This window comes from Canis aureus, chromosome X (genome assembly GCF_053574225.1).
Source record: "Canis aureus isolate CA01 chromosome X, VMU_Caureus_v.1.0, whole genome shotgun sequence".
Classification (NCBI taxonomy): domain Eukaryota; kingdom Metazoa; phylum Chordata; class Mammalia; order Carnivora; family Canidae; genus Canis; species Canis aureus.
Genome location: NC_135649.1, coordinates 109256652 through 109279300, shown reverse-complemented (window position 1 = coordinate 109279300; position 22649 = coordinate 109256652). Strand labels below are relative to the sequence as shown.

The 22649-nt window shown below is 42.3% G+C and overlaps 1 long non-coding RNA gene across 2 annotated transcripts in view; it reads left to right on the top strand.

The window, feature by feature from the left end:
* The first annotated feature begins 6109 nt into the window (after positions 1-6109).
* The window catches only part of LOC144307919 (uncharacterized), a 34823-nt gene continuing 18283 nt past the window's right edge, over positions 6110-22649 (top strand). For both annotated transcript variants that reach the window (XR_013374581.1, XR_013374582.1), the window contains exons 1-5: positions 6110-6219; positions 11557-11626; positions 13677-13871; positions 16778-16940; positions 18033-18246. This is a non-coding gene — a long non-coding RNA (uncharacterized LOC144307919). The remainder of the gene's footprint in view (positions 6220-11556; positions 11627-13676; positions 13872-16777; positions 16941-18032; positions 18247-22649) is intronic.

Sequence of the window (22649 nt, the reverse complement as noted above, 5' to 3'; positions counted from 1 at the left end):
ACAAGTGATCGTTTTGGACTTAACCCAGATTCAACAACCAATACCTTGCTATTCTTGTTCTATCAGGTACTTCACATCCTCGTTTTTTTTTCCCACCAAGTTTTCTCTAAAGCAAATCTCATATCCTTTCACTTAAGTGTGTATCTCAAAAAAATGGAAGGAAGGAAAGAAGGAAAAAAGGAAGGAAAAGATTTTTCTTCTATAGCCACAATGCTTTTTATCACGGTTAACAAAACAAATAATTCATAAATATTATCTATTGCTCAGTCCATATTTAGATTTCTAGATAATTGGGAAAACAGAAGTACTTTTTACACAGTGGGACCTTTTTACAATATGAGTAGACAAGTTTATAGTAATAAATTTGGGAAGCAGAAATAGACCCCCTCAGAACATCCAGTTGACCCAAACTTAGGTGGTGGAGTCTGGATAAGCTGCAAAAGCAAATTATCTTCTGATACTTCTTCAGTCCAAAGAAAACTAAAAGTGTTCTTCCCGGCTTCATGGTGTGCTCCTGTTCACAGGATCTTGTAAGGTGCTAGAAGGTCACTTGTACCCACCTCAGAGGGTTCATATCAGTCTCCTTCTGAGGCAATGTAAATAAAAGACTCTTTATACATTCTAAGGGGAAATATTATAGTGTCCACTTGTTGTTCTTTGTATCAAAGGCTCAAGGAAAAAAAATATGAGGATTTGTACATTTGTACATGAGCCAGGAGTTGTCCATTAACTTTCTAAATGATCCAGTCACAGTCTACTGAGTTTGAAAGAACAGCCAAAGATGAAAGAGCTTATCCTGCTCAACTGGAACTAGGGAAAAATGGTTTGGGACAGTAAGTGACAAGTCAGAGAAAGACAGAAATCACCATAATTCCTACCAGCTTGCCTAGAAGATATTTTGCTGTAATTTTCATCTGTTACAACTTCTTTGCTGCAAAAATGAGCCTGGCCTAGTTATAGCTAGCACATTTGACTTTTCATCACATCCTGGGTTCTATTCTCAGGACTCGATATGTCCTAGCTCATCTTGTCCCCACAACCCTATGAAGTAGATATAATTATGATTCCCACTTTTACAAAGGAGGAAAGGAAAGTACAGAGAAGTTCGAGGATAAGTTGTGCAAGATTACACGAGCAGTTATAATTGGCAGAGGCAGGGCTTGAACCCAGGGCATCCAGCTTGGGATGAGATGCTGAGATTTTTGTACATATGATCTCATCTGATATCATTGCCTTCATTGCGTAGCTCTGTCCCAACACTTTCACACTGTCTAAATTAATTTCTGCTTATTCTCTTGTTTTTCCAAATGAAGCTGTGAGCCCTTTGAAAGAAAAGGCTGCTATGTTCCCACAGTGCTTACCTAGTAAATGCCAGACCTTCATTAAATGTGAGATTTTAATAATCATGGATTCTTGCATTAATTTTGATTTCTTAAAATTATTGCATTAAATTATTATATATTTTTTGATTATTGAATTTTTTTGGTGTCTCCTCGTCTCCTTAAATTTTCCTCCTGTCAAGAGTGCCTCACTTGCCTCATCCTGGCCTAGGCCCCAGGCACAGTGGAATAAATGGTTAAGTTCACATGCCAGTATCTACCTTTTGCAGGTGAAAAAATATATAGAGTTGCTACTCAACGAATAATGGAAAAGACAAATATAAAAACAAACATCAAATCAACAAAGCTTAAAGTTGTTAAAGACATTGTTTCTAGGAAATTCTTTGTGTTTGCCTGAATCATCTGAGGTTAGCTATCTCAGTTATTTCAAGCAGGTTGTTAATGAGGTCACAGCCATTGACCAATCCTCTTAAAAAGCCCTTTGAATAGCATGTCCTGCTAACAATGACTCATTCATTAAACAAACATTCACTGAGTACCTACCGTGTACCAGGTTGTATGTCAGATGCTGAGGATACAGAGATGCAGTCAGGACCTGCTTTTTCAAGTAGAGTGGAGGTGAAGAAAGTCAATAGGTAAGAGTTCATAGGTCTACCTGTAGGATTCATGAAAGGCTTCTCAGACGGGGCCAAGAGAGTGTCAGTTTGGAGTTGGAGTGTTTGAAAGGGCCCAATAGAGAACTCTCCCCAGCTTGAGATCTGAATTACTTATAAAATAAGACAAAGAAGTTGGCAGTTAGAGACCAAAATATTAACTTTATCCCTGGTACAATGGATATTGGAGAATGTGGCTTACACCTGCCAACAAGTGGGCTTCCCAATGCTGAATCCCAGAATTAGACTGACCCACCCACCCAGCACCCCTGGACCAAGGCAGACCCTGCCCGCTGCAGGGACAGAGCTTGCCTCTGGAGTTTTAGAAGAGAATGGGGGCTTCCTAGGGGCAACTTGTACCCAAAAAGTAGTGATTGGATGAAGCATGCCTACTGTTGTCTATATGGTATAAACAGTGAGATGCAGAAATGAACTGTAATCCCTCAAGGTGGTTGGTTAGCATTTGAAACACCTAATCAGGAATGCACATTCCAGAGAGCACTAAAAAAATATTGTTGTCTAAATCTATACTGAGATGATTTGTTAATAAATATATTAGAAATAATTTTTCATTGATGAAATAACTGGTATTTGATATATATATATATATATAGCAGGTTAGAAAGATTATACTGGCCCAACTGCTTTTTACACAAATGAAGTATAAGAATCTGGTAAGCTGGGCAGCCTGGGTGGCTCAGCGGTTTAGCGCCACCTTCAGCCCAGGGCATGGTCCTGGAGACCCGGGATCGAGTCCCACATCGGGTTCCCTGCATGGAGCCTACTTCTCCCTCCATCTGTGTCTCTGCCTCTCTCTGTGTGTGTGTCTCTCATGAATAAATAAATAAAATTTTTAAAAAATCTGGTAAGCTGAGCAGTCTAATATTGCTAAAGCAGTGCCCTGGGTCTAAATCTCCCTTGGTTCTATGCTCACCTTTTCATGGAGAACTTAGTTGGAGATTAACTCTAGGATTGGCTAGTCCCATCACCAGAATTTTGCTATATCCATCTTAAGAGTGGGTCTTTCCTCGTGGAAATAAGGTATTATGCTAAGTGAAATAAGTCAATTAGAGAAAGATAATTATCATATGATCTCATCCATATGTGGAATTTAAGAAACAAAATGGAGGAACATAGGGGAAGAGAGTTAAAAATAAAACAAGATGAAATCAGAGAGGGAGACAGACCATATGAGACTCTTAATCACAGGAAACAAACGGAGAGTTGCTGGAGGGGAGAAAGGTGGGGGTAGCTGGGTGATGGGCATTAAGGAGGGCACACGAGGTAATGAGCACTGGGTGTTATAGAAGATTGGTGAATAACTGACCCCTACTGAAACCAATAATACATTATGCTAATTAATTTAATTTAAATTAAAACAGTCAACCAACCAACTAACCACCCAACAAACAAAAAGAGTAAGTCTTTCCTGTAAGGTGGTTGTTGGAATGTGGAAGGACCAAAAGTGGACCTTCCACAAACTTACAAGAACATGTGGCAGGACTGTTTTTGTGCCTACTTGCTGATAAATATACATTTGGTGCGATTTGGTGTAAGACTAGCTTTCATTATAATAGGCCACGTAGTAGCTAAGTTTTGAAGATGGTAATGTATATTTCACCTTCCTACTTTCTTTGCTAGAACCAAAAGAGCCTGACCACTAAAGAACGGCCAAATTGGCTTAGGTCAGTTCAATACATCCTTCCCAAACTCACTAATCAGGTAAATCACTCCTCCCCAACCTCTGGGGTGGAGAGGGCAGGAGTGTTACCCTAATAGACGTCCCTTCACATGGAGGGGCACCTGGGTGGCTCTATTAAGCATCTGACTTCCACTCAAGTCATGATCTCAGGGCCCTAGGATCAAACCCCCGCATTGGGCTCCCTGCTCAGCAGGGAGCCTGCTTCTTCCTCTCCCTCTTTCCCTGCCCCAACTTGTGCTATCTCTCTCTCTCCCTCTCTCTCTCTCTCAAATAAATAAATAAAATCTTTTATAAAAAAGTCACTTCACATGGAAAGGAAACTCAGTAGTAGGGAATGAGAGTCCTCCACTAACAGTGGACAAACTAGTGTTCTAGGCAATGGAAATAGCATAAATTAAAACAAAAACACAGAGGCTTGATAAACACATTCAGGAAATTATAAATCATTCAGTATTCCTGAGTATAAAGGGCAACAGGAGGAATGGTGGGGGATAGAAGCAGATATCAGGGATCTGTCACAAATCCATACAAAAATTTAAAAACTATCTAGTGGTTCTAAGTAGGGTGAAAACAGGATAGGATCTGAATATTAGAAAAACCGCCTTTGTTGGCAATGTGGTGCATAGAACATGAGGGGAAGGCAGCAAGACTGGAGGCAGGGATACCAAGACAGTAAGGAACTGCTGTTGATGAAATGGTCTGATTTAAAACAGTGGAAGCTGGACATCTGGGTGGCTCAGCAGCTGAGCGTCTGCCTTCGGCTCAGGTCATGATCCTGGAGTCCTGGGATCGAGTTTCGCATCCAGCTCCCCACAAGGAGCCTGCTTCTCCCTCTTCCCACGTCTCTGCCTCTCTCTGTGTGTCTCTCATGAATAAATAAATAAAATCTTGGGAAAAAACATAAAATAGTGGAAGAGAGATGGCAAAGAAGGAAAGAACATGAATCATGCTCAGGAGAATTTGGAAAGACCTAGTGATTGAGTGGATATGTGAGGGAAGGGAGTATCTTGATCTATCCAGCCTGCTATAACAGAATAACAGAATGGGCGGTTTATAAACAACAGGAATTTATTTCTCGAAGTTCTGGAGGCTGGGAAGTCTGAGATCAAGGTGCCAGCAGATTCGGTGTCTGGTGAGAGCCCACTTCCTGGTACATAGATGGCTGTCTTCTCACTGTGCCCTCATACGGCAGAAGTAAGGGAGCTCTCTGGGGTCTATTTTATAAGGGCGCTAATCCCATTCACGAGGGTTCCCACCCTCATGACCTAATCACCTCCCATGGCCCCACCTCCTAATACCATCACTTTGAGAGTTGGGTTTCACTGTATTAACTGGGGGAGGCGGGCAGAGGTGGGGACACATTCAGTCCATAGCAGAGACAGGGGCTTGTAATGTCATCTCCATTTTCACAGTATACAAGTGGGCACAATTTACAGAGAAGTATTCAATCTACAAATAACCTATTGAGTCACAAATAGATAAATAGCAAATTGATTGTAGTAACTATAGGTGGTAGATTGAATCTCCAGAGGTGACTACCACAAACACACATTTCCAAGGGTAAATCCTTCTCTGTATGTTCTGTATATAGTGCCCAGAAACCAGGAGTGCCTTAATATAGGTTTCTTATGTTTGGTAGATCATTAACTTCTTGGCAGTGCCTGGCATGTGGTAGTCTCTCAATAAATAACCTGCTGAACAATCTAGAAGAAGCATAATACCTCTGTGTGTTAGTTATCCATTGCTGTGCAGCCAGTTACCCTAAAAGTTAGCATCTTAAAACAATGAACATTTATTATCTCACAGTTCCTGTGAGTAAAGAATCAGGAAACAGTTTGGCTGATGGTTCTGGCTCACAATCTCTCACAAGGCTACACTTGAGGTGTCAGCTGGGACAACAGGCATCTGAGACTTGATGAGGCCAGAGGAGCCCCTTCTAAAAATACTCACAAGGCAGTTGACCAGAGACTTTAGTTCATTGTCATGCAGGCCTCACCATAGGGCTGCTTACACCTGGCAGCCCCAGAGCAGATGATGATGATGGTGGTGGTGATGGTGATGGTGATGATGATGGTGAATGAGTGAGGGAGGCCTCACTGCCTTTTATGACCAAGTCTCAAGTTGTCATCGCTTGTGCACTATTCTGTTCATTAGAAGCAAGTCACTGCTAAGTCCAGCCACCACTCCAGGGGAAACGAGTACACAATATCTGGGGATCCCTGGGGACCATCCTGGAGGCAACCTGTCATACCTTGTGAATTGTTTTGTTTTTTTTTACTTTTTTTTTTTTTTTTTTTTTTTTTTACCTTGTGAATTGTTAACCGACTGTGCAAATAGCAGCCTCCAAATGCTCCCACAAATGTGTTCTTTGCTGGGAAGGTAGTTATAAATTATTTATCAGCCTTTCCCTCATAGTTTTGCAAACATGGTAACACTATTACCTCTTTGCTCCTCAAATGCAAAGGGCACTCCAGTGGGTAAATGGACAGTAATGACAACTACCTCTGCACCACAAAGATTCCAGGTAGGCGCCAATGAATTGCTTTGAGGCAGTTCTTGTTTGTGTCTTCGAGGTGGTCCCTTGACTAGAATGAAAGTTAGGTTTGTATTTCTCAAGCCTTTCTCTATCAACCTGGGAAAACTAGATACCAATCTCAGCATTAAAAAAAAGTATTGACTTGAGTAGTCCATTTTATTTAAACCTTTGTTCTAGGATGACCTGTGAAGACAGGCAAAGTGTTGCTACAGTCCGGAATTTTTAGGTGAAAGTGGTCAGTGTTTACCAAAGAACAAAATGTAGATTGGCTTCAGGGAAGGAAAATATTTTTTTTTCTTGGTTTCAAAACACACACACTTTCTCTTTCATAAAAGAAAATTACAGCAAAAAAAGTTAAATGTTTTGCTTGCCAGTGAATCTGCTAAATAGAGATTTTGGCTGGTTTTGCCGGAGGCAAAAGTGGTCCCCTGTGAAGATTTTCTAGTTGGCAAGCCTATATGGTCATCTGATGGGTTAGTGAAATGGGCCCTTTGTCTGTTTTTATTTTTATTATTTTTTAAAAGATTTATTTACTTTGAGAGGGAGAGTACCTGCGTGCACACACGCAAGCAAGCAGGGGGAGGGGCAGAGGGTGACTCTCCAGCAGACTCCCCAGTGAGCATGGAGCCTGACGTGGGACACCGGGGGTTTGATCTAATGACCCTGAGATCATGACCCCAGGCAAAATCAAGAGTCCCATGCTCAACGGACTAAGCCACCCAGGTGCCCCTCCTTTGTCTATTTCTAGCCCATTATTTCTGCAGCCTCAGCCGGTGTCTGCTCTGCTTCATTCTGTGGGATGAGTCTCCTCATGCCAATTCCAGATAAAGCCTCGGAATAAACAATCAAATATTCCGGGGGAGCCCACATGGAAAAGTGGGAGAAACAATTGTTCCTTTACAGGACAGTTGAATAAAACTATCCCAATAGAGAAATGAAATTTGTCCACTTGCTATCAAACAAAGACACCCGAAGGGAAATTTTCCCAATGATGCTGTGGGTGTGAAGGCTTTCTTTCACACAGCCTTTCCCCGAAAACGGTTTTGTGCAGTGGCTGCCAAACCTGGTCCAGATGTTTTACATCAGTCTTCCGAGATGGCATCTCTGCCTAGGCTGGCAGAAACTCAAGTTTGCTCTAGCTGAATTTCCCCAAAACTCTGTACGTCCAAGACCAAATGCAATCTTCCTCCTTAGACTTCTGTACCACCTTGGCAAACTCTGCGTGGCCGGTAACCTTAGCCATTAAAAATGCTTTTAAATCATTTCTGTGTAATAATAGATTAAGATTTGTCCTTTGAAGTCTGCGTCTACTTGGCATTTCGGATATCACTTAACAAACTCACACTCGGCTTTTGTGCTCATATGTTGGGCCATGTGTCCACGGGACCTATTGAGTTTTTACTTCAAGGCTGGAATGAGTGGATGCGGAGCCAGTCTATCCACATCAATACTTCCTTGGAGAATGGTGCTTTTATCAGGTAGCATTTTCTCTCTTTCTTAACTAGTTCTCTTCTCTAGCAAATGTTTCAGTAACCGTTTATGTTGGCCTTGACCGGTGCGTCTCAAACCTTACTATGGATATGGATCATAGAAAGTCTTGCTCAAAGTGCAGATTCTGATCCACTTAGGTCTGGGGTGGGGCCCGAGAGTCTACATTTCTAACGCGTGTCCAGGTTATGCCAATGTTGCTGATTCCAGTCCTACTTTGAATCTCGAGGAACTACAACTACATTAATTGGGATTAGAGGCAAAACTGGCTTTGCTCTAGTGGAAGGCCGGTTACTCCTCTTAGGCAAGCAGCTTGGAGGGTTGAGACACAACAGCTTCTTACCTGAAGAATCCTTCTCTCCTGCTGTCTCTCTCTCTTATGAGGCAAACTCTTGAATATCCCTCTGGCTAAATCCGTTTGAATAACGAAAAATACTGTTTGAGCAACGTTAGATCAATAAACACATTCCCTGTTTCTAATGACTGGAATAAGTAATGGAAATTGGATGGACATTTTTAGCAATTGTTTTTTCTCTTTGAAATGTCAGCACATTAGCTGTGGTTTATTTACTTTGTTTGAAGTGACCTCCAGTGCTGCTCAGGAAACACTCTACAAGCTGCTTTAAGAGAATTAATCATATTGAATTAGTGATTGGTTTTTAAAAGCCTTTCTAATGGCAATACATTCCCAAGGACTTTTCAGGGTCACTTCATAGCTTCTCTCTCTATCAATCTCTCTCAATAAACTGGTCCATGTTTTCTACAGACTCTAGAAATCTTCCCAAACTTGTTGATTAATATTTATAATCAGAAGTAGTGAGGTAGAGGAACTTAATTTCTTTTATTTATTTATCTTTAAGATTTTATATACTTGAGAGGGAAAGAGCGCGCATGCGCATGAGCAGGAGGGGAGGGGCAGAGGCAAAAGGGGAAGCAGCCTCCCTCCTGAGCAGAGAGCCTGATGTGGGGCTCAATCCCAGGTCCCTGGGATCATGACCTGAGCCAAAGGCAGACACTTAACCGACTGAGCCACCCAGGTGCCGCAGAAACCCCATTTTTTAAAGGATGCTCCATCCAGTTCCAAGCACACTGGCTAAGAGAGACGGGGTAGGGCATCAGCGGGTGGAGGACTGGCAGGCTAGAGGAGAATCCCCTCTGCTACTCACTGGAGAGCTTCAGGCAATTCCAAAGGACTGGCCTCAGTTTGACACCCACTCTTTAGTTTCCTATACTATGCTCCCTTTTAGGTCTTTCTCGTCACCTGAGGAATGTGGGGTCTACAGAGAGGGGAAAAAATGATTTCCACTGGATCTTTCCTTGGATTATATTTATTTCTCAGGATCTTGTAGACCCAAGACAGAAATAATGCAATTTCACAATTTTTATCTAAGTTACTCCAATGTCTTGGCAGGTAGGTTGTGAACATTTTGTTTTTTTAACACTCTAATAAGGGAGATCTGTAGGTGACTTTCTTTGTTTTGTTTAAGTAGGCTCCACTCAGCATGGAGCTCAATGTGGGGCTAGAACTCACAACCTTGAGATCAACCTGGCCTGAAGAATCAGATGCTTAACGGACTGAGCCATCCAGGCACCCCTGACTTTCTTTGAATTGTAATTTCACAGTTCATCATTTCCCTTACTTTTATTAAAAAGAAAAAAAGTAGTAGCTCCCTTTCTGCTACTTTACCTTAGAGAAACTTTAGATACTACATCACCTGGCTCCAGAGCCTAGCATTGCTTCATCCCTAACTATCTGACCTTGACTTAAGATCACTAAAGTCACTTAGCCTCAGTTTCCTCACCTGAAAAATGGGCATAATAATATACCTCCTTTATAGGGAGTCTAAAGAAATATTACCCGGCACAATAAAAGGTACTCAGTAAAAGTTACCTATTGTTTTAGTACCGTTCAGCTCAATGAACTGCAAAATGTCCAACATGGATCGTTAAACATAACCTACTACTAGGTTCTTTCCATGTGATTCTAAAACCAACTGACCATTATCTGCATGAAGTCAGTCCTGTGGTTTGGTGGCGTGACAGGATAGTCATGTAGGCCTACAACATCAGAAGATAACAGATGTGTTGTTTTTACCCACCCTCTAGTCCATGAGGGCTTGAGTGAGAACAGAAGTGATGAAAATACTTTGCAAAGCTGAATGTCCCACACTGAAAACACACACAATGATAATTGCCATAAACTACACTAATACACTACAACCCTGGATTTTATTTTTAGTTTCTGGTTTTCTAAACCCTATTTGCTACAGGTCAACCAATGTTCAAGTGTACATAATGCCACTGCCCTGAATTTGGTGCTGTGAAAATTTGAAAGATGATGTAAGACAAGGCTTCTGCCCTCAACGATTTGACTATCTACACCAGAGATCAAGCATCTGTGGCTCACTATAAGGACAATAGAGGAGAGGTACTCCAGTAGATTCAGAGAACCACAGGGGTTTTCGAAATGCTGTCATAATAATTAAATATCACCTGAGGCATCCCTATGTAGAATTTGGCTTTACATCTTAAAGAATTCTGGTTCATTCTCACAATGACCAAAAAAAGTTTGTGTCTGTGTTATATATCTGTGTGTGTGTGCGTGTGCACGCACCTGTGCGCATGCACGAGCAAACTGCTGTCCTAGTCCGGGTCTAAAACCACTATTTTTCTTTCTTTTCCCATTTATTCAACGAACAATGATCAAGAGCATGTTACGTGTGTTAGGAGTGGTACCCTATTTATTCCAGTCACAACTGTACACACGAGTCCTGAGTCCTTCAGACAGTAGCTTTACCTAAATGAATAAATTAGGGTAAAAATCCTTCATTCTTTTGATTCAGTGAAGTATCTGTGTAGACCAATTTCATGGTGCAGAATTTGTTTTAGAAACAGGCACTGGGGTGCCTGGGTGGCTCAGTCAGTTAAGTGTCTGGCTCTTGATTTTGGTCGAGGTCATTTTCTCAGGGTCCTGAGATTGAGCCACACTTTGGGCTCTGCGCTCAGCAGGGAGTCTGCTTGAGATTCTCTCTCCCATGCACTCTCTCTCTCTTTCTCTCTCAAATAAATAAATCAAAGAGAAAGAAGAAGAAGAAAGAAGAAGAAGAAGAAGAAGAAGAAGAAGAAGAAGAGGAGGAGGAAGAAGGGCATCAAGATGCTGGAGAAGAAATCTGAGATTGTTATGCAGAGATGTGTACCAAAACCAGAAATGATTATCAACCCCTTTTACCATAAAAGCAGTATGTGCTGCCTGTCTGAATGTTCCAGTATCATTTTATTGGTACTCACTGTATTCTCAGAGTATTAATTGCTACCCAAAGAAAGCAGAATCAGGTTACAATCAGATCCTAACTTCAGGAGCACTGTAATAATATCCCAATTTGCTGGATGCTGCAGGTAAAATCAGCAGTAGCCGAATAGATGGGGCTGTTTTATGTTCAGCTAGAGCACACTCAACCTTTGACAGGAGATCTGTTTGGTTAAACCCTTGACCTCTCTGAAAACTGCTAGAGGATACATTGAGGCAAATAGTTTAGGAAAGTTCAGAAGAGCAGTAAGTGCTTAACGAACATATTTGATCCCTTGACATTTTAGCCCCCATTGGTCAGGGATGATCTTTTTGCCCTTGAAATCACCTTGGAGATAACATGATTTTTCCCTTGCTACTCAAAAAATAGCTTTACTTGTCATAAAATGAAGTGAAAAACCTCCCAGCCCAAGCGCATAAAAGGCTTACATGCATGAGCCTTATCATGATCTTTCCTACTGTAGTTCTGAAATTAGTCCCGAAATTTCACTAAAGATGCTGAAAATGTCCCTTTTGCATTTCCTTTCTAGATTGTTCCCTCTTTGAGCAATGGTTACCGGGGTCTTTGAGAATGACTTATGTGTGCTAATTGGATTAAAGGTGAGATAATGGAAGAGATATTTTTTCAATATCCCAGTAACATTCTTAATCTAAGAAACAGATGTTCCCACACCTTTTTGCATCTTTGTGTTCAGTGATTACAATAAGAAGCTTTCAGAATCTTCCAAATGGTTCAGATTCATTTTCCACATAGCTGGAAGTGGGAAGCCACCAATATGAGGACCTTGAGACTTAAATGTAATAACTAGGAGGTAGAAGAAGGTAGAGAGGGAATAAAGGACTCCATCGAGTTGTTCCTAGTTGTAGTTTCTATATTTCTTTTGGTGCTCAAAGTCATCCTTCCGTTTCATTCATTTATTAAAGCAGCTAATGCTTTTTATGATCTCATGCACACAGAGAAAAATATTAAAATGCATTTACCAAGTGGAAAATGAAAGAATTCTGGCTTAAGTGGTCATACTACCTTCATTATAGATAATTCTTGCACTCAAAACAATATAAAAAAGCAGTTTATCATCTATCCATTAGAAAAAAAAGTGCTAAATTTAACACACAGATAAAACCTTCTCCTTTCACGATAATTTTGTCTTAACTTGCTTTTCTTTCACCCAACAATGTTTCTACAAGTCTTGTAGGTCATTGGTATTTGAGAAAATGGCACGGAGGTGGGGGTATGATTCTTTTATCATCAAAATACAGGTCATAATGAAAAAATATAATTTCTCATGATCAGGTTGTATTTCTCTAATTTTTATTTATTTTTTATTTTGAAATATTTTTTATTTGTTCATTGATGAGAGACGCACAGAGAGAGGCAGAGACATAGGCAGAGGGAGAAGCAAGCTCCCTATGGGGAGCCCAGTGCAAGATTCGATCCCAGGACCCCTTGATCATGCCCTGAGCTGAAAGCAGACACTCAACCACTGAGCCACCCAGGCACCCCTGTATTTTTTTTAAAGCCACAAAAATCTTATTACAGTAGCACCCTGGCTGAAAGTGTTAACAAACTTAGTTTTCTTTTTTTTTTTTAAGAGTTTATTTATTCACGAGAGACACAGAGAGGCAGAGACACAGGCAGAGGGAGAAGCAGGCTCCCTGCGAGGAGCCTGATGTGGGACTCGATCCCAGGACCCCGGGATCATAACCTGAGCCAAAGGCAGACACTCAACCACTGAGCCACCCAGGGGCCCACAAACTTAGTTTTCAAAAAGTTTAGTAATAATAATAATAATGGGAAAAATCCTTTGGCTGCATTTATCTGTAAGAGTGACTAATCTGGCATTAGAAAAGGTCACATTTTCCATAACTGATCAAAGAATGTGCAGGACATCTGTCTACATTTGATGTTATACAAAAGCCTTGGCATGCATAGAGATGGAGGTTCTTGGGTCCTGTACCCAGAGATTCTGATTCATCAAGTCTGGGGGTTTACCTGGGAATCTGCTCTTTTAGCAAACTGCCCTGGGTGATTCTGAGGTTGGTGGTCCAGGGATCACTCCTGGAGAATGGCAGTCTTGTAGCTTGTCTGAGATTACAATGGTCCAACTCTGCCCTGCCCCGCACCCTCTGCTAACACAGCTCTTACTAAATATCCTCTAACAAAGATCTTCGGGAGGATGACTTTCCTACAGCTTCAGTATCTCAAAACATATTCTGAATTATCCTCAATTATGACAATTATGTTTGGTTAAACACCTTTGAGTTATTCTCTAAAATCCTCCTGCAATTAGTGAATACACAGGGGCATATCTGGTAACTGTTTATTAACCACATTATATATTTGGCCAGAACGTCTAGCTAGATAAGACCAGTGGCGCTGCCTATTCACCCAGTTTTGAAAACCAAATGAAATGTTAGAATTCAAACAAAGGGCTCATAGCCTATCACCATTATATATCAGAAAAGTGATTGTATCACTTAGAGAAAATACTCAGAGATGGTGCCTGTATATTACAGAGATGTTAAAAGGGTAGAAAGGGTTGAGTTGAGACAAAGACCTGGCTATTTTGACAACTGATACTGATAGTATAGTCTGTTTTGCTGAATTTCATCGTTTATTCCTTCTATTTATCTTCCTAAATCAATTTAGATGTGTTGACTCAAGCGATGTTTGAAAAGGCTTCTGGTGAATTCTGGACTGCCTTTGAATAGTTCATCCCTCATCACAAACACCTGGAGGCAGGAAGGCATCAGGAATTGGCTGCACCAGAGAATGGCTTTTCTTCCCCAGGGTGAATGCTGGACCCACTCTGCAAAGGAGGCCAGACAAGCTCTCACAAATAAGGTACAAGACAGAGTTCCTATGGGAACCAACCATTTACTTCCTTTCCCCTCTTCCTTTCCTCTGTTGGCACCCTGCAGAAAAGAAAGGAAGTGTAGTAGAATGTATTACTGGTTCCACAATTCTTCCTTTTATTCCCTTCACTGTGCTATACTTCACTAGGTAGATTATGCTTCTCTGTCCCATGGATTTTGAGTTGGCCGTATGACTTACTCTGGCTAAGGGCAAGTGGTCAGAGGTGATGATGAATGAGTTCTGATCCAAGATGCTAAAAGGCACTGCAACTTTCTGCCAGACTTTTCTTGTACTTCTGTCATCTACCCTGAGAAGAGCGTGCCCCAGGAAGCTGCTGATTTCAGAATGAGACACACGTGGAGCAGGCCTCTATCTGATTCATAGCCTTAAACAGAGCTGCCATAACTGACCCATAGACACATGACTGGGAACAGTAAGTGTTGCTTTAGTAAGCCACTAAGATTGGGGTGGGAAGTTGTCTGTTATGCAGCAGCATCATAGCATTAGCTGACTAATACAGGTGGGTAACTGCCAGTTACTCAGGACTCACTCCTTATCAAGCATAATTTACACTAACTCCTTTAATCTACAAAATTTCTGGGGCACCTGGGTGGCTCAGTGGTTGAGCATCTGCCTTTGGCTTGGGTAATGATCCTGGGGTCCTGGGATTGAGTCCCGCACCAGGCTCCCCATAGGGAGCCTGCTTCTCCCTCTGCCTGTGTCTCTGACTCTCTCTGTATCTCTCATAAATAAATAAATAAAATCTTTTTAAAAATCTACAAAATTTTGAGGTCTATTGATGTTTCCATCTTTCATGAAACATCTGCCTAGGGACACCCGGGTGGCTCAGGGTGTGATCCTGGAGTTCCTGGATCGAGTCCCACATCGGGTTCCCTGCATGGAGTCTGCTTCTTCCTTTGCCTATGTCTCTGCCTCCCTCTCTGTGTGTCTCTCATGAATAAATAAATAAAATATTAAAAAAAAGAAAGAAAGAAACATCTGCCCAGAGAGGGCAAGGACCCACAGCTAAGAAGTGACTGGGCCAGAAATTCAAATTCACATATTCCCCTGTCCAAATCCAGTGATTATTCCATGGCTGTTTCCTACCTCCCAGCAGTTTACACCACAGGTGGTAGCAATACCAGCAATATAAGTAACAATTTTGCTCTTTTATGAAGGGCTTTACAGTTTGATGCATTTTCATGTACTTTTCTTCATTAATAAAAAAATGTCCAGTTACAAATTGAGGTAGTTCTGATTAGCTCTTCTCAAGATTGAATCATAGCCCATGAGATTCAAATGGAAAGTATTGTGCTTTAGAAACCACAGGAAGGCTTAAAATAGACTGGAATATTCTGAGGTTATAGGTATGAGAGAAAATGTACCAGATAAAAACCAGTTGAGCCAGTGTTTGGAGCCTTTCTTGACCAAAGCAGACAGACTCCATAGAAACTACTCAGGACCTCTCCTCTGACCACATTCAGAAGGCATCACCAGTATTGTCACCGTTGATGCTTAGAAGGGGCAATATTTTCCAACTCTGGCTGCACATTACAATCACTTGGGGGCTTAAGGAAAACAAACATCTGGGCACTGCTGCCAAACAAACTCCATCAGAATTTCTGTATTATGTACATCTGTATGTTTTTAAAGTTCTCCAGGTGATTCTAATATACAGCCAGTGTCATATCCCACTATACTAGAAGATGGGACACAGAAAGTGTATTTGCTGACATTTAACATTAAAAACCAATTCCAGGGGCACCTGGGTGGCACAGTCGATTAAGCACCCTACTCTTGGTTTCAGATCAAGTTTTCATCTCAGGGTCATGGGATCGAGCCCCACATCCAGCTCCTCACTCAGCATGGAGTCTGCTTGTCCCTCTCTCTGCCCCTCCCACTCTCTCTCTCTCTCTCTCAAATAAATAAATAAATAAATAAATAAATAAATAAATAAATCTTTAAGAAAAAAACTCCAGTCAGTGGCCCGCACCTGGAGATTGGAGTGAGGTTCAGCTTTGTGTGTCTTTGAACTTCCCACACAGTGGCTCCCCTACTATTGTTCTTTATCGTCTCTTCTTCCTTAACTGAATCCAGACTTAGTTGCCGACATCCATATCTTTTTTTTAAAAGATTATTTATTTATTTATTCATGATAGACATAGGGGGAGAGAGAGAGAGAGAGGCAGAGACACAGGCAGAGGGAGAAGCAGGCCCCATGCTGGGAGCCCGACTCAGGACGCGATCCTGGGGCTCCAGGATCACTCCCTGGGCTGAAGGCAGCACTAAACCGCTGAGCCACCCAGGGATCCCCCCGACATCCATATCTATGTCAGTTTCTACAACAGTGTTTGCCAAGGGCTAGACTCTAAAAATCTGTAAGAGTTGGTAAGAAATTCGCTACAACTGAGATCAGCTAACTTAATGGGAGAGGTGTCACGAGCTTCACTAGCCATCCAGGTGTCCCCATTTATCCCCAAATCATGGACTCCTGTACATCACTAACCATCCCCCCAACCAATCCCTGGGACTTCATAGGACCAGTGTCTCTTCAAGAAAGTATTTGCCCACATTCTCGTGAGCCATCTTTGTTGCCAAGTACCTAGTTCCTGACAGTTGCCACGTAGACACCTGTTTCTCTTCCGTGAACTGTCATTCTGCATTAGTAGCCACTCCAGCCCCTGCAAGGCCATTGCCATATGGCAGAGTAGGGGAGGAGGAGCATGACCTCTTCTTGGGCTCAGCATGTCAGAAGGTCCCTGATGAATGGAGTCCCTTCAGCTTTAGGCCCTGACCCCTTTATTTCTAAGGTCTCAGAACTTTCATCAGATCAGGCACAAGGCAGATACCAGGCCAAGGATCTGTGCCCTTACCCTTCCTCTTTTTGTCCCCAGGTGAAAGGCACCTCAAATCAGCTCAAGTAAGACTAGGATGACAGGTTCCTCAGCCTGGTGGATCTGCTGACACAGACTACTGATTTGGGACTCAGCAGGGACACCTTGTTTCACAAGGACCCTTCATGCCCTCTCTGTAGCTCCTCAGTAAATCCAGTCCAAGGTAATGATGGGCGTTGGAAGCCACAACTCTATTGTCCTAAGGTCATTGAAAGTTGGTGATCGGTCTCATATCCAACTTGAGAGCACCAAACCACTAGGCTGAGGTGGCAAGCAATGTTCCCAGGCAATAGCTCAGAAGGGAGTAGAGGACTTTTCATAATACTTGAGTATCCAGACTCATCTACAGGGAGATCTTTGAACTTCTTCCTACCATAGAAGCTATGTTGGAACCCAGCCTCGGTCCCACTAAGTCCTTGTGGGAAAGAAACACTTCAGGTGGGTAATGGTGAGTCTATGATGGAGAGAAAGGGACATGAATGGGAGAGGTGATGGGGAGGGTAAAGGGGGAATAAATCTGATTCTGAAAACAGCTTGAGATTTAAAATGCAACTGGAAATCAGACCTGGAGGCAAATTCACTCAATGATTGATGAGTGAATTCAGGAATTAAATAAACCTAGTTCCTTTTAATATGATTTCCCCCAGAGAATAATCAACAAAACTCTAAAAAAGATAGCTCCAAAGCTATCTCATATTTAATTATCCCTAATTCTGTGCCGTACACAGAGGAAGAGAAGGAAAACAGAGGTTTCGACTTCATGGCTTCTATTTATCCAGTGAAGTGGCCAGATTCATGGCCTGGGACAAGGAGGGGAACCATTGTCTTGTCTGATACAGAGATGAATTTTGTGGCTGTTTTGATTATAATTTTTGATCTGGTTTCAAAAGTTCTTCCCTATGGAACTTACTTGAAAGAACTTGGCCCAAGGCATTTGGAGTGATGAAAGTTTTTTATAGGCGTGCTTCTTAAGCAAACAAAAGTTAGTGCTTTCCCTGGCAAAGCATTGCCTGTGTGACAGTGGATGAGATCTTTCTCTCTCAAAGGCTGAAGTGGGATAAATGGGGCATTGTGGATTGGGCTATCCCTCTCAGATATATAGGAGTGGCTGGCTGAGTCCGTGGGTGTGCAGGAGTGGTGAGGACTCTTAGAGTAAGTCCTTTTCATCGAACCCTTCCCAGAAGGGATTGCCCTTCAGCAGAATGTCCCATGGAGTGGTTTCTCACCCTAGATTTCAATTTCCTCATTCTTGAAGGTTTCTACAGAGGAAATCCATTTCCTGCTTTCACTTGCTCTCCACACCCCCTTAAATGGGTGATCCAGAAGATGCAGAGGCCAGAGAGCCAAGGACACTTTGTTCTGATGCCTCCTACAAACTGCACCTTCATGTAATACTCATCAGTCACTCTGCCTTTGAACTCCTGTCTGGAGGCAAGCATGAGCTCACTGAACCCATCTCATATGCCTGAGTGAGTTGATCATTTTCTCTTATTGTTATTAACTCATCAGGTTGATGTTTGTGATAAGAACTGGAAAAGGATGGAAGATCCAGAGATATCAGAGAGTTCCTCTTTGATCTCCTGGAATGATGGTTTTTTTTAAAATATGCATTGTTTATTTGAAAATATTGATCTCAGTCTCCTAACTCTAGATACTATTTGACCACACATAGTGCCCTTTTGAACTGGTAATTAATATATAGTACCCGTAGAGAAAAATTTAAATTCCAGCTTTATTATTTAATAAGTTTGTTACCTTGAGCACCTTACTTAACTTTTATGTGCCATTTGTAAAATGGGGACAAGAAATCGTCTACCTCGGGGGCACCTGGGTGGCTCAGTGGTTGAGCATCTGCCTTTGGCTCAGGTCGTGATCCCAGGGTCCTGGAATCCATTCCTGCATCAGGTTGCCTGCAGGGAGCCTGCTTCTCCCTCGGCCTATGTCTCTGCTTCTCTCTGTGTGTCTCTCATGAATAAATAAAATCTTTAAAAAAAATGGAAGGATAAATGTTAACGTGACATCCTTCGTACCCCAAACTGCTAAGAGCTAGGAATATTTTAATTATTCTAGAAAACAGTATGCTTCCCAATCTTCTTGAATAAGATAATGCAAGTTGTGTTTTGTTGGACTACATCCATAATATTAGGGTGTTCTGTGAAAAGAAGATTCAATAGTCAAAATAGTTTGAGAAACCCTGGATTTAATAATGTCAAACCGATTTCTTTACTGGAAAACTTCTCCTGTCCCTGAACGTACTAATGGGGTAGTGAATCCCTGCATTGGTCAAGATGAGCTAGGTTATACTGCAATAAAAACAAACTCCCAAATCTCGGTGGCTTAGGTAACAAAAGTTTATTCCTCGCTACCTCTGCTACACATCATCTTCATTTGGGGACCTAGACTGAAGAAATAGACTCTATTTTTTGTTTTTGTTTGTTTGTGGTAAATACTCCAAGGTTGATACGTTTACCTACTTGGTAAGGTCCACGAGAGCAGGGACCTTCAATAAGTATTTGTGGGTCAGTTGGGTGAATGAATGAATGGATGGCTGGATGATGGATGAGTGGATGGACAATGGATAAACAGACGGAGCAGTGGGTGACAAGGGACTTCCCTCTTCATGGCTCAGGATCTCTGTAAATGGAGTGGAAAGAGTGTGGACCAGGAGTCAGGTTCTCCAGACCCGATCTAGTTTGAGGCAACCGCTCCTTGTGACCTTGGGCAAGGAGAATCATTTACATTTGAAGTGGGCTTTAGAGTTTGCAGTGTGCTTTAACTGTATTTTTTCCTTAGATCTTGAAAATAACTGCAGGATGAGTAAGTCTTAGCTTTGTTTTACAGAGAAGGAAACTGAGGTTCAAAAAAATTAGGTGGCTGCACCTGAGTGACACACACAATGACAGAGAAACATCATATGAGGGAATATCTCCCCCAGGCTGTACGACCCTCTTCAGTCCGTTTTTTTTTTTAAGAATTAAAAAAAAATTAATTTTTAATTTAATTTTTATTTTATTAATTTTATTAATTTAAATTTTTAATTTATTTTTTAATAATTTTTAAAATTTATTCATGAAAGAGAGAGAGGCAAAGACACAGGCAGAGGGAGAAGCAGGCTCCATGCAGGGAGCCTGATGTGGGACTCGATCCCGGGATTCCCGGATTCTGGGATTCCGGGATCAGGCCCCGAGCCGAAGGCAGACGCTTAACCGCTGAGCCACCCAGGCGTCCCCCTCTTTGTTTCTAAATTTTGAGCAAATGGGGATCCCTGGATGGCTCAGTGGTTTAGCTCTTGCCTTTGGCCCAGGGTGTGATACTGGAGACCTGGGATCGAATCCCACTTCATGAATTAGTAAATAAAATTTTTAAAAAAATAAAATAAATTCCGAGTGAAGGAAGACACCCTTATACCAGGAGAGTGTTTTAGGAAAGCAACTTCCACGGTGATTTTACAAAATAGTGTCAAACACTTCAGTGCTAACTCATTGATGCTAATTAAATGAATTCCCAGGAAATATGTGTAATATTGCTGAGCTCAAATGACTTTTACAAGACGGGAAATGAATGTATTTTGTCTCAACTGTATTCCAGATGCACTCTCTACAACGTAATGTCTGTTTCAAATGATAGGTTCTTTTTCTGTCAAATTCATTGTCTTTGAAAGCTAGAACAATGGACTGTCAACTGCCAGAGAAGAGCCAGGCAGTCGGTAAACAACATGGGGTTTAGTTTTATTCCATAATTTACTCATCATGGAATTTGATTGATTCTTTTAAAATGCCTTTGATGGTGACTGAGAGAATGGTGGTATTTGAGAACCTTCTAGGGGCTCTGCCCTGAGACTGAAGAGGGTGTGGGGGAAACTTGTGGCTGTCTACAGGGGTAGACAGAAGTCAAAGCAGCAGCCACCAGGGTCCGAGTGCCGCCCTCGCCTTGAAATACTGGACTGGGAAATCAGATGTGCTGGAGGTTTTGAGTTGTCAAAACTTTCTGTAAACCAATGTAATCAAGACCCAAAGCTCCCCCATTTCAAAGGCCTATGAAGAGGGTTAATTATGGTCTAGAAAATTCTGCATGAAGAGTACTCAAAACATTTGAGAGTTTGGCAGTGGATGATTTCTTCCCTTCACTCTTGACAGGTTAAGTTTTGGACTCAAGGTATATGAATTTGGGATGTGCAGACTTTTAAAATTCTGCTGTGAAAGATATAGTCCCTACCTGCTGGGAATTTATTCTCCATTAAGCAAGCAAACAACTCACTTATGTAGAAAGTCAAAAGCAGATGAAACATATAAATGAGTATAAAGAAAATGGAGCTATGCTGGGACCCAATATTTTCAGCTCTGGCTGCTAGCTGACAAGCCAGGGGCTCTAAGAGAATTTGGTTAGTGTCACCCCGGGAGGACTTCCTTTGGGAACACGTTTGGAGACGACAGTCCAGAGGGCTCCGTAGATGTCTGATAAGTGCTGTCACACTAGGCCCTGTGCTGCGAAGGCCCTGACTGTGGCTTAATGTTCTACAATTGTCACATTGACATTCTTAATAATTTTATCTTTGGATTTGTGTTTTGTAAGTAAAGTCCTGTGGGACAGTGGAGCACTTGGGGTGCCAGCATTTGGAGCCTGACCCACCTTGAGTCTGCCTCCTGTCACCTCCCCACCTTCCCCAATGGGTTCTTGATCAATCCCCGTCAGTATCCAGGTAGCATTGGGGGGAGGGGGTGGAATGGTGTGGGTAGAGTGGGATAGGGGACTGGTGCCCAGGAAGGAGACCCACATTCTACCTGGCGCAGGTGCAGGAATGTCAGGGTAGGGGTCAGGGTTGGATATGTGCCCCTCATGGAGTCTCAGGTGGTGTGTGGCAGGAGCCAACCCAACCCTGAGCTTGCAGCACTGTGGTGGGTTCAGCAGACAATCTGATAGGTATGGAAGTTGCTATCCCTTGGGGGTCTGTCACAGGCTCTAGGAAGGGGTACTGACTTCCTGGCTGGGGCTGGGACACTGCACGTGGGCCCAGGGGCTGATGGGAGGGGGCACCTGGCAGCCAGCAGAGCCCACGCACCCCATCACAGAATGGGATCTCCAGGTGCCTATGAGAGTTTAGTGTGACATGAGATAGAAACTAAACACACACACACAGAGCACTAAAGAGCAGAGGACACATTTTATGTTTCAGGACCTAAATGGTACTTTTTTCCTGCTTTTTGAATAAGGGCCCTGCATTTTTATTTTGCCCTAGGCCTAGCAAATTATATAGCTGGCCCTAGACTACAGAATACGTTTTCAATAGTTACAATAAAAAGAGAGGGAGCCACATCCATCATCTTGCCACAGACTGGCCGGGAGAGTGATGCAATGTCCGCTGGTCTACAAATCCATTAAACATATAAGGGGCCCCCCTCAACCCCCTTATATACTTTGCTCCCATTGGCTGTGGACTCACACTGTGCTGCTTGCTATAAGACATGGAAGCAAGGATTTTTTTTTAAGATTTATTTACTTATTTGAGAGAGAGCAAGCAGGAGGAGAGGTAGAGGGAGAGAGAGAGAAACAGAGAGAGAAGCAGATTATCTGCTGATCCCGACATGGGGCTCGATCCCAGGAGCCCGAGATCATGACCTGAACTGAAATCAAGAGTTAGATGCCTAACCACCTAACCGACTGAGCCACCCAGGCACCCCAGGAGCTAAGATTTTTAGTTTACCTGCTGCTGGTCCTGATCCTGACACTTAAAGATCAAATTCTCATCATTTTGCATTTAACCAATTTGGGCTGTCTCCAGCTCCCTCTTGTCTTCCTGCCTTCAGGCACTTGTGCCTTGCTTGCCTTCCAAGCCAGCTGAAATACACTTGCTAAGATTCAGGCACAGGCAAAA